Here is a 12589-nt window from a genome sequence, read left to right on the forward strand (position 1 = left end):
CCAAAGGACATCCAGGGAACAATTTGTACCCAGTTGTATGCAAGGCTCTGTCTCGGGCATCACACATTTGGGTCAGTGAGATGTTTGATGATGGCACATGACGCATATCTGGTCCAATTACCTGAACAAACTCTGTCTGCATCCCAAATGGCCTTTTTAGTGCACTGCTTTTGACTACAATCCCCTCTGTATGTACACGGACAGCAAAGCTACCATTTTAAATTTGGCTCTATGCTCCACCATTTTGGATTTGAGATCAAATGTTTCATTTGAATTTCACCTTTTTCTTTTAGGGTATTTTCATACATTTCTCTTTGATCTTTTAGAAATTAAAGTACTTTATATGTCTAGTCCCCCCCAAATGAACTAATAGTGTATTAAAGCAGTCAAAAATCTAGTGTTTGGTCCCACATTCCTTGCACGCAATGACAACATCCAACTTGCTATACACTCGTTGGATGCATTTGCAGCTTGTTTTGGTTGTGTTTGGGATTATATTTTGCCTAATAGGAAGAGAATGGTAAATAATAATTGGAGTCATGTTTTATTTCTAAGTGAGTAGATAAAATGTTTCTGAAGACTTCTAAATTAAACCTGATGATGCCATGATTAAGGAAAATCGAATCATGAATAATGATTACAGAGGCTACAACAAAACATGCAAACTATGACCAATAACAGGGGCGAATAGTTTTTTTTTGGGGGGGGGGGGGTGATATGATCTTTATCCGTCTAACTTTCTCCCTTTTTATCAATTCAGAATTAATACATGATTATCCATAATATGGTAGCTTCTGTTCATACTTACAATAAAAGTGACTCCAAAATGGCATTAAAACAAATCTGCGTTTTAAACCATTTCACTGGTGTTTTATATTGGAAGTCAAGTGTGATCAGGGGCGTGCAAATAAAGTTTTTCTTCACAGAAAATACATTAGCGTAACGTATTCGGGAGAAAATCACCAGACAACTGGAAAAGTAGGTACACGTCAGTCAGAGCTGTCAGCATGCCGGTTTGTAAATCCTTAGGGGCTTGCCGAGTAGTCGAACAAAACGAGTATCTAACGGATATGTGCTATTTTCAGGATACGATTATGATCCAAGTATTTATTTGTAATTATCTGTGATCAGAATAAAAATAAAATGTTCAGGAGCCATCAAGTATCTTTCTCACGTCAGTCAGTCATGTGCAAGGTTCTACGTGGTCTAAATAACTCAACTGGCTAGTTTGCCTGTCTGTAAAGAGAAGGGCGGGCTGTACGTAGATCCTGCTGCTCTGATTGGATAGAGCGAAACAGTATTTCTGTCCACTCGCTTCATAATTTCACCCGATAACTTTTCCTCGCATGTTTTAGGTCTGATCACTTAGATCACAGCTGCCTGTCCATACGATAAATCACATGGCGATGACGTTTGCTGTCAATGTGCATAGTATCTAACAAGCGGGGCAAGGGTAGGGGAAAAATATAAAACGGACGGGCATTCTGACTGAGTGACAGTAACGTGGCTCGTGGCTGCCCGCTGCAAATTGAGGACGCACGGGCACAGAGATGGCACACGCACAACCCTCCGCTTGCTGGTCTAAATCTGCTGATTTTTTTGCAATGAGAAAGTGCAGGGAGGTATTTTGCCAACATCTATATTAAAACACTTCAGTTTTTTTCCCGATCATGAGTAGCCTGAAGCCTATCATCCGATCCTACTATCAACTGTCAATTGACATAAATTATTACAAATTCCAGTAGCGCTAAATGAGTCTGATGCTGAAAAAATTACAATAACAACCATTTCAGATCTGCGTTTACAACATGCAGCAAGATATTTCATATGCGTTGTATCCTTTTTTCTCTGTGAAAAACGTTAAAACGACCTCTGAATTCATTCAAAGTAATCTGAAACGCAACCAAAACAAGCTGTTATATATATATCCCAAAAGGCTTGTAAAGTCACAAGCTTGATCTTCAAATGGGGGGACTAGATAAATGAAGGGCTTTCATTTCTAAACAGTAAAACAGAAATGTATGAAAATACACTCAAATAAAAGGTGACATTCTGTACTGTCACCTCATTTGTTTATTTAACTAGGCAAGTCAATTAAGAACAAATTCGTATTTACAATGACAGCCTACCCCAGCTAAACCCTTACGGGACTCCCAATCACAGCCAGATGTGATGGAGCCTTCATTTGAACCAGGTACTGAAGTCACACCTCTTGCAACTGAGACATCATGTCTTAGACCGCTGCGCCACTTGGGAACCCAAAGGAAAGCTGAGATCTCAGTTGTCTTTCAGGAACAGCGTCAGGGGCGAAAATCTGATATCAACTTTGGAGGGGACAATTACATGAAATGTTCTCAAGAGCAATTCCTGAGGGGGACACCAAAAGTAGTGCTGTAACACATAGTCTACATTGTAATATGGTAAATGTATATTGAGGAACCAAAGAAATAAGGTGTTTGCCGTACTCCTAACTACCGGTACCCAAAACTACACAACTAATCACAACAGCAATACCATTGCCTTTAACAAATCTTAGTTCAGTCACCAGTTTAAGTTGAGAGTGGGGGTATCCATGACATTTTCCAATTATGTTCCTATTTTACAAGTCCAAAAAATTGAGAACCTTTCATAATGTTGCCAAACAAAGACTCAACAAACTTACCTGAGACTCCCTGTCTCTGCCAGTCTGTCGCTGCATATCTGTCCCCAACTCTGCTGTCTGTGTGCCATCTGTTGCCTGCTCTGCCTAATGACATCATTGTGAAACATTTCCATTAGAATTTCATTTCTTTCTTATGAACATTTTATCAACTAGTCTTTGAGATATTAGGCTACTAGGGTTCTTACTTTGCGTTTTGGTGTACTGAAAAATACTCTGATGTCCGTCTTTTATTTTTCTGCCATTTTTCTACCTGGCTGGCTGGCTACACACACACACACACACAGTGTGTAGGTTATTTACAGTAGGAGATGGGCTTCTATCATCTTATCTTTTATCATTCTATTTGGGCTTTGATCTAAAAGGTAGCTAGCAAATGTGAAACGGATTAAAATGACAAGAGTTGACAGCTGTATGAGTTCACCATTTACACAACATATGCTGCAACCTTTTGTAATTTTAATAGTTTGTTTCATATTGGCTGGCTTCCAACAATAGCTGAATTTGCAAAGCTAGCGAGCACCAATTCCGTTTCAGTGGTGTTTGCTATAATCTTTGCTACCCGGGTTAAATAAAGGTGAAATAAAATAAATAAATAAAAGTTCCCTTGCGACAATTTAGCTTTTGTACCGAGACCAGTTTGGACTTCAGTTTATCGCTAACCTTATCACAGGGACTTTGAAGCACTAATTTACATCATCTGCATGCTGATCTTGGAATAAATTGACGATAGCAAAGATTCCATCTTTGACGAGGCCACATAAATGGAATAGGTACTAGCTAGCTTAATAGTTAATATTTGCGCGCTAGCTCTGCATATTCAGCTAGTGTGTGTGCGCGATTGACTGGATTAACCTCACATCAGTTACGTTCATTGAGTGCCTTTCAGACAGTGGATACCACCCCTCTGTTACCTTGCCAACTAAGGAACTGGCAGTGGATCAAACCATTGTGAGGCAAAGGGTGGGGGGGTCGCAATCTTTTGAAACTTAACGCGCTATTAAGTGTCTATAATCAGCACAATTGCTTTCTTTGCGTATTATTTAAATTATTTAAATTACATAGTTATGTTTCAGTGATATATTGGGGGGGACAAATCATATTTTTCTCAGGATGGGGGGTTGTGTCCCCCCCGTCCCCCCCGGGATTTCCGCCCCTGAACAGCGTACCATTTGGGACATATTCTACAACTAGCACTGATGCCAATCAGATGTTTTGATGAGCCCCTCATGTAGACTAGGTCATTACATTGATGGATATTTTCCATCTCATTATTTTCTTTGGGGTCGTTCCATTTTATTTTAATTGATTTTTTATATGTTTTTTTCCCATAACAATTATAAAGACAAAACATTTTTACAAATTAAATAATATAACATTTACATACATTATATAGAATTTTAAACAAATTAAAATACCAAATAGCAGCAGGTACAATTATCAGTAGCAAATGCACTTAATGTACAGTTAGCATCATAATGTACAGTTAGCGTCATAATGTACAGTTAGCATCATAATGTACAGTTAGCGTCATAATGCGCACTTAGCATTATACTATACAGTTAGCATCATAATGTACAGTTAGCATCATAATGTACAGTTGGCATTATACTGTACAGTTAGCATCCTAATGTACAGTTAGCATTATACTGTACAGTTAGCGTCATAATGTATAGTTAGCATTATACTGTACAGTTAGCATCATAATGTACAGTTAACATAGAAGAGAAGAGGAGACAGAGGACAGCCTTGCCGGGTTCCTCTACTCAGGGGAAATTATTGTGAACTTAAACCATTGGTGGAGACCATAGCTCTGGGACTGGTAATAAATTGCTTTGACCCGTTTGTTGAAATTAGCACCCATATTACATTTTTGCAAAACAGAGAATAGGAAACTCCATTCCACTCTGTCGAACGCCTTCTCAGCATCAGCATCAACAGTATAAAAGCAGTCTTGTGCTCCTTTAAATGGTTGATAACATCAAATGGTCGTCTGACATTTTCCGATGAGAACCTGTTTTTTAGAAATCCCGTTTGATCGGGTTTAATCAGTGGTGTAAAGTACTTAAGTTGTTTTTTGGGGTATCTGTTCTTCAATTTACTATTTATATTTTTGACAACTTTTACTTTACTGCATTCCTAAAAACAAATATTGCACTTTTTACTCCAAACATTTTCCCTGCCAACCAAAAGTACTTGTTACATTTTGAATGTTTAGCAGGACAGGAAAATGATCAAATTCACACACTTATCAAGAGAACTCTGGACTGGCGGACTCACTAAACACAAATGCATCTTTTGTAAATAATGTCTGAATGTTGGAGTGTACCCCTGGCTATCCTTACATTCTAAAAACAATAAAATGGTGCTGTCTTTTAAATGATTTATACTTTTACTTTTAATACTTATGTATATTTCAGCAATTACATTAGGTTTCCTATTGAAGATTGATAGTATAATTTAAAACAACTGATATTCCCATTCAAGTCAACATTCTCTGATGTGTGGACCTCCAACCATCTTTGTGCTACCATTTGAAATGTGAAATGTCCATTTTATTCCCATTTTAATACATTTATCAGCCAAAACATGACACCCACCCTGTATTCAAGAGCACGCTGTGTCTCAACCAATGGAGGGCACAACATTAACACCTCAGATTATGTAAAATAGGATCAAAGCTACAACATATGCAAAATGGAGAAAAAAAATCTGATTCCACACGTTTTTAGATAATATACCTTAAATTAAAGGTTCAAAAACGACATACTTTTTATGAAAACTGTTGGGCTTTTTTCAAGAAATTATCAAATAGTTTGACAACCCTTTTTGTAAACTTTTTTTAATTATATCAAACTCAACCGTTTTAATTTTTCCAGTGATGAAGACATGGATGTTTCATGATAGGGTGGAGTATGCAAAATGAGTAAACTTTGAGCACCTCTATCTCCTAAATATTTGGACATTCAGGTCCAAAAAGTTACTTTCTGACCACTTCTAACATGGGCAAATTTGTAAAGAAAGTTTTGTTCAACAACACCTTTGGAGCAATTGTCTTTTACTGTAAAAATACAACTTTGTAACGTATCACACTTGGGGCTCCTTCTGCGCCCCCTGCTGGCGGCAACAGGCATAAACAATTCCCAATGGAAATCCTTCGAGGACTCCCAAACATGTTCTATACATAAAATCTGATACCATAAATTTATCGGCGTCACACAAACCTAAACAGACATTGGAACATCAGTTTGCATTCAAATATTTGAAAATAAGACATTTCCCAGCTAGCACATAATGTTCTGAGAATATATGTTTCTTGGAGCTTGGTGAGAGCGTGGTTGTCATATGGTTATTTTGCATACAACCTTTCCACAACTTCCTGAGAATGGTGCAGGATAGTTGCTTGGCGCTGGAACATTCTCAGCGTATTTAAGAAACTTTAATTACTTTAACAGAACGTTTTCCTAAAAGTTCAAACATGGTTACATTTCATTTCAATTTAGTTAATTTTCCAGGAACATTGCCCTACTGGTTTGATATTGGGAATGTTCTCAAGTAGTTCAGAGAACATTAAGAAACAACGTTCTGTGTAATTTTAGTGCTTCAGCATAACGTTTCCTACAGGTTTCTACTTAAAGGCTTCTACTTAAAGTCATGTTCTCAAATTGTTCCAAGAATGTTAAGAAACAACATTGTTCTGAGGGAATTCCCATACTTCAGCATAACATTTCCTCGTGGTTCTATTTAAAGTTATGTTTTCATTTTCCCCCGATAACGTTAAGATAACTTTAGTTTTAAGAATATTATTTAAAAACACACATCAATTACGTGGTCAGTATCAACAAAACTTTCTCTATCCTCTGTCTTGTTACGTGTTTTCAGGTGTTGGTCACGCTCACTAATTGGCCATATCTGATCTTAATGAGTGGTTGTTTCCTCTGAAATGGGGTCTGTTTGAATAGACAAAAATAAACAGCTTTATATGCGTAAAAAAAAACATGAAACACTAACTCCATCCTGGTGGCACAGTGGACTAATTCCATGGATAGAGAACAAAATATTATACACTATACATAGACAAGTATGTGGGCAGCCCTTCAAATTAGTGTTGTTTCGGTTATTTCAGCCACACTCGTTGCTGACAGGTGTATAGAATCAAGCACACAGCCATGCAATCAGCGACAGGTAGCCTAGTGGATAAGAGCGTTGAGCCAGTAACCGAAAGGTGCAAGGCTGGAGAGATGAGAGTTGCAGGCTCATGGCTATCAGAGCAGAAGAGGGCGAGAGATCATTGAAAGTGAATCTCATTCTGGTTCTGTGTGAAAGCAGGCGCGCCGGGCCGACTCAACCCGAATCAACTTTTAGAATATCAGGCCCGGGGGGACAATTAACGAAGAGGCCACTATAATTAAATTTAATCGCTTTAATTATAATCTTTACGTTGCAAAAAGTGCAAATTATTTTTCATGCCACGAGAGGTATCGGATCCGGCCAAATAGGTTCCGGAACGAAGCATTCCAATACGGCTCAAATGAAGCACTGGTGATGGGTGTATGGTAGAGATAACTGTTGAACATGTTTATTATAATGTGAACTGTATGATTTAGGGAGGGAGGGTTTGTTTGATAAGGTCAGACAGGTTGGATGGGGTTTGGGGTAGGGGGATGAGGTTACTGAGGTTTGTAGGGATTTATACAGGTTTAGGTAACAGAATATAGTTGTGTAGGTAGACCGTGAGCGGCCTCACACTCCAGTACAGTAAGCGGCGGTATGTGCAACTTTCCACTTTGTTGCGATCCGCCAAACAAATGCAAAGAAGAACAACGTAATTTCCTGTTTCTCAAACCCGTAGTTATAGTGACACTTGAATAGCAAATAACTATACTTTCTCCCACTTATCCCTTTCCTCCCTAAAATGTCTAAACTTCAGCAGCTCAATGTGTTTCTTAACGAACAATTAAAAGCAGTTCCTTTGGAGATATCTGTTGTAGTTAAAAAAACGATCGCAGAGTACCAGGAAGAAATATCCCGTTTGGAACAGGCGAATGCACGTCTACGAAGACTGCTGGATTTGGTTTTCAAACCAGAGATAAAGTTGCATAGATTAGCAGGTTTGTGACTACGTCTCTCTTATTTGACAATCATTTTACATTGTAGCCTAATTTGTGTCATTTGATTTGAGAGGCTTTGAGTAATACGTAATTTAGTCACATAGTTATCTAGCTACTGACTAAAAGTAATCCGAGATCCTTGGGACGTCCAACTGACATCACCCTATTGAGTTGACGTTTAAAATGGTTAAAGGTCCAGTGCAATCAAAAACGTGATTCAACTGTATTTTCAGGGGTGAAAGTAAGTTTTATTTATTCCCGGTATGGGAACTCCTGTGTGTGTTTTCTCAGCTAATAGTCGGCAGAACAGAACATATTATTAGCCCAATTCATAGGCCTATGCTACAAATTAAACACAATGTTTAACACATCTGCCTAGTAGGCTATATAATCTGTTCAATGTCAGTAACATATCCTAATGTTTTCAATCTGACTACACTCATACAATCACCAAGGTCTCTATTAAATATATATTTTTTTATATATATATATATATATATATATATATATATATATATATTTCTTTGTTTTTCTTAAACAGTTTTTGCTTTGACTTTATGGGGTATTGTGTGTAGATTGAAGGGGATTTTTATTTATTTTTTAATCCATTTTAGAATAATGTTGTAATTTTAACAAAATGTGGGAAAAAGGGAAGGGGTCTGAATACTTTACGAATGTACTGTAAGTAGTTGAAAAGTAGCTAAAATCTTATGTTGTCTGTGATGAGATTCAAACTCACAATCTTTGAGTTGCGAGACGTTCGCGTTATACGCCCACAGATCCACCCCGACCAAACACCTTTTTTGTTTTTGTCTTAAGTAACCATACGTCATGTTGCGTTTGTAGCCTAGTGGTTAGAGTGTAGAGATGGCAGGTAGCCTAGTGGTTAGAGTGTAGAGGTGGCAGGTAGGTTAGTGGTTAGAGCGTTGGACTAGCAACCGAAGGGTTGCAAGTTCAAATCCCCGCGCTGACAAGGTACAAATCTGTCGTTCTGCCCCTGAACAGGCAGTTAACCCACTGTTCCTAGGCCGTCATCAAAAATAAGAATTTGTACACTTGCTTAGTTAAATAAAGGTAAAATCAATACAGAATAATATGAAATGTTTTTAGACCAGGTTGGTCAATTTTGTTAGTATTGTGAAGTAACTACAATGTTGATCCATCCTCTGTTTTCTCTTATCACAGCCAATAAACTCTGTAACTGTTTTAAAGTCACAATTGGTCTCATGGAGAAATCCCTGAGCGGTTTCCTTTCTCTCTGGCAACTGAGTTAGGAAGGACGCCTGTATCTTTTCCAGTGAAGAAGACATGGATGTCTCATGGTATGGTGGGGTATACAAAATGGGTGAACTTTGAGCACCTTGATCTTCTGAATGTTTTGACAATGTTTTGCCACTTTTTCCGTGGACAAACATGAATGGGAGGTTTTTGTTGTTTAAATCAAAAGGTACACTGTCAAAAAGCGATTGAATTCATATGGATTTACCCAGTCATTAGTTTCAGACTGTATATCAAGAATTTGTTTAAAAGTCTGATATATTGGGTAAGGTAGGCGATGTGAAGTTGATAATACCTGGGCTATTTACTGGGACGCATCATGCGTGTTCAGTCCAATAATGAATAAAAAATTCACAAACAAAAGCTAACTGTTGGATTACCACCGTACTCAGTTAGCCTCAGTACTCAGCCTTTGTTAGCCTTAGCCTATAGCTGGTTTTCAAATACATTTGTTTATGTAACTTCACTTACATCTGACACAACAAGACAGGAAATAGAGGTAGAGCCCTATTTCTTGTCTCTTTTCAGCATTTTAAGTTTTCATCAAATTTCATCCTTTCTCCTTTCCTCCAGACCTCCAGCGGCTCACTGTCTCTGAAGAGAAGGTTAATTCGGGGCAGCAGGAGTGGAGCTCCGATCTGGGGCCAGTGGAGTCTGATACCGAAGAGTCTACATGGAACTCTTTCAACATCGTAACGGTAGAGAACCAAAGAGAATCTAATGGCGACGGCAACAGAGAATCTGATGGCAACAGAGAGTCACTGGTTGATTCTGATTATCAGCCCCCCTCTGAAGTAAAACCAGAAAGTGACAATGATGAAAGTAATAGCGGAAAAGCGGATGGAGTGGAGAAGAGAATACCTCTGTCGGGGTCAAAGAGACGAAGAGGACGGCCAAGAAAAGAAGCCAGTGAGTTGACGGATCTGAAGTGTGATGTGTGCGTAAAATACTTTGCGACAGCAAGTGGTCTGAAAAGGCACCTGCAGTTGCGGCACAGTGAAGACAGACCGTACATGTGCGATACATGTGGCCAGTGTTTCGCCTTAAACCGATACCTGACCCGACACATGAAGATTCACACAGTGGAGAGACCACATCGCTGCACCGTATGTGGCAAACGTTTCTTTCACAAGGAAAGCCTGAAAAATCATATGGTTAATCTTCATACAGGGCTGATTTTTAAATGTGATTTGTGTGGGAAATGCTTGTCGACAAAAGGTCGTCTGAAACTGCATAGGCAAAATCACACTGGGGAAAAATCGCATCCGTGCAAAGAATGTGACAAGGCTTTCTACTGCGAGTCAGACCTGACGAAGCATACGAGGACTCACACTGGGGAGAAACCGTTTCAGTGCAAAGAATGTGGCAAGTGCTTCGGCGAGAAGGGAAGCCTGACGAAGCATATGATGACTCACACACAGGAGAAACCACATCGCTGCAACGAATGTGGCAGACGCTTCAATCTCAAGGGAAACCTGACAGTGCATATGAGGACTCATACGGGGGAAGGAGTTCAATGTCATTTGTGTGGAATTTACTTGAAGTTAGCAGCAAGTCTGAAGAGACACCTGCGAACTCACAGAATAAATATTCCCAATGACTGAGAACACATAACAATGCACGTTGTGTAAAATGTATTGTTGGATGGTAGAGACTATATCAAGAGGACACCCCTCAGGTCACGGCTCTTGGTACAGTCTGAAATCTGGGAATCTGTTCAATGGCCATTTTTACAGCACGTTATCAAATTCAAATCAACTGTATTTATTACGCCCTTTTTACAAACGTTACTCTCTCAAGTCCAAGTTAGTTAGACATTTTCAGAACTGAAGAAGTCTGTGAAGATAAATCACATCCCACAACATTTGTTGTGTAGATTTAGTTATATGCCTTCACCCCCAAATGAATGGAAAAGATAAGAAACCAAATCGAACCAGGAAATTTGATGGTTCTCAGCAGGTAGCCTAGTGGTTAGGGTGTTGGGCCAGTAACCAAACGGTTGCTGGATCAAATCCCTGAGCTGACAAGGTAAAAATCTGTCGTTCTGCCCCTGAACAAGGCAGTTAACCCACTGTTCCCCGCTAGGCCATCATTGTAAGTAAGAATTTGTTCTTAAAACTGACTTGCCTAGTTAAATAAAGGTTACATTTAAACATTTCCATTCATTTGGGATTCAAATCTAATTTCATTTGTCACATGCTTCGTAAACAACAGGTGTAGACTAACAGTGAAATTCTTACTTACAGGACCTTCCGAACAATATAGAGAAATAATAATACACAAACAATAACAATAACATGGCTATATACACGGGTTACCAGTACCGAGTCGATGTGCAGGGGTTGGATTTACACAACAGATTGCCTGAGATGTTGTCATAGCTCAACATCATTCTTCTTTTAAAGTCTGAAAACCTATGACAAACTTTAATTTTCAGTGAAATCTCCTCTTTTTAATTTCTAAGAAATTGAATTTGTTATGATTTTTTCTGACACATGACAGCTACTGTCATATGTCTGTTAACAAAGTTCTAATGGTGTGTGATGTGGTGAAACTTTATAGCAGGTTTGAAACATGTTGTAGTTTGTTGTACATGGTTACTTTATGGGAATAAAATGGACAGAGCACAGACGAAAAACGTTTTTTCAAAAGATATTGTTTGTACCAGGGAGAGATCTTTTTATTTATTTTTTATTTTATTTTTATATTTAACCTTTATTTAACTAGGCAAGTCGGTTAAGAACACATTCTTATTTACAATGACGGTCTACCCTGGCCAAACCCGGACGACGCTGTGCCAATTGTGCACCGCCGATCTAGGCCTACATAATCAATAATTATAGTTTATTTAATTTTTTTACTTTTCAACAGAAAACATTTTCAAGGTCTCTATTTTAACAAACTAAACACAATTGTGAATCTTGAGCTGCCATTGTTGATAAAAGTTGTTCTTTATAATTTTGAAATAAACGTGTACAATTAACTGGTTGAAGAGAGAACCAATTTGCACCGACTGCATAAAAACTGATCCACTGGAACAAGCCCATGCCTTCTAATGCCTCAACTGCACAGGACAGACAACAAGGTATGAGGTAAGAGTGTAACAGTGGACATTGTTTTTAAAGTATTGCGTGATAGTGGACTTCTTAAGTTGCCCGCTCTATGAGAATTTTGTGGTATGTGTACAACTAAGAGATGCAAAGAATTCGGATTGAAAAACGTCTTTTAGTTATAAGCTTTAAGGCTGAAAGTATAGGCTTCAGGTATAGGATGATCAGGGACAATCAATTATTCATCAGGAGCAGATTACTCCATACAAAATTAAGCAAGATCATGAATGAGCGGCTTTAGGAGAAAATGTATGAGTAATAGTAATAGAAAAATATATTTTCTGGAAAGTATACATTTGATTCAATGTGTCAATAACAGCAGTCTGGCCACTAACTCATCACCCTGAGATGCATTTCAAAACAGATTACCAGAAATTGTTTCTAATAAAGTCATCTTTGTGAAGACTTCCACAGACTTTAACAGTAGACCT

At 38.4% G+C, this 12589-nt stretch overlaps 1 non-coding gene across 1 annotated transcript; it reads left to right on the forward strand.

Moving 5' to 3' along the window:
* The first annotated feature begins 7428 nt into the window (after positions 1 to 7428).
* Positions 7429 to 12031, forward strand: LOC106584657 (uncharacterized). Its single transcript, XR_014382361.1, has 2 exons — positions 7429 to 7770; positions 9622 to 12031. It is a non-coding gene; the product is annotated as an uncharacterized LOC106584657 (transcript).
* The last annotated feature ends 558 nt before the right edge of the window (positions 12032 to 12589 follow it).

Source organism: Salmo salar, chromosome 23, assembly GCF_965601325.2.
Source record: "Salmo salar chromosome 23, fSalSal1, whole genome shotgun sequence".
Classification (NCBI taxonomy): domain Eukaryota; kingdom Metazoa; phylum Chordata; class Actinopteri; order Salmoniformes; family Salmonidae; genus Salmo; species Salmo salar.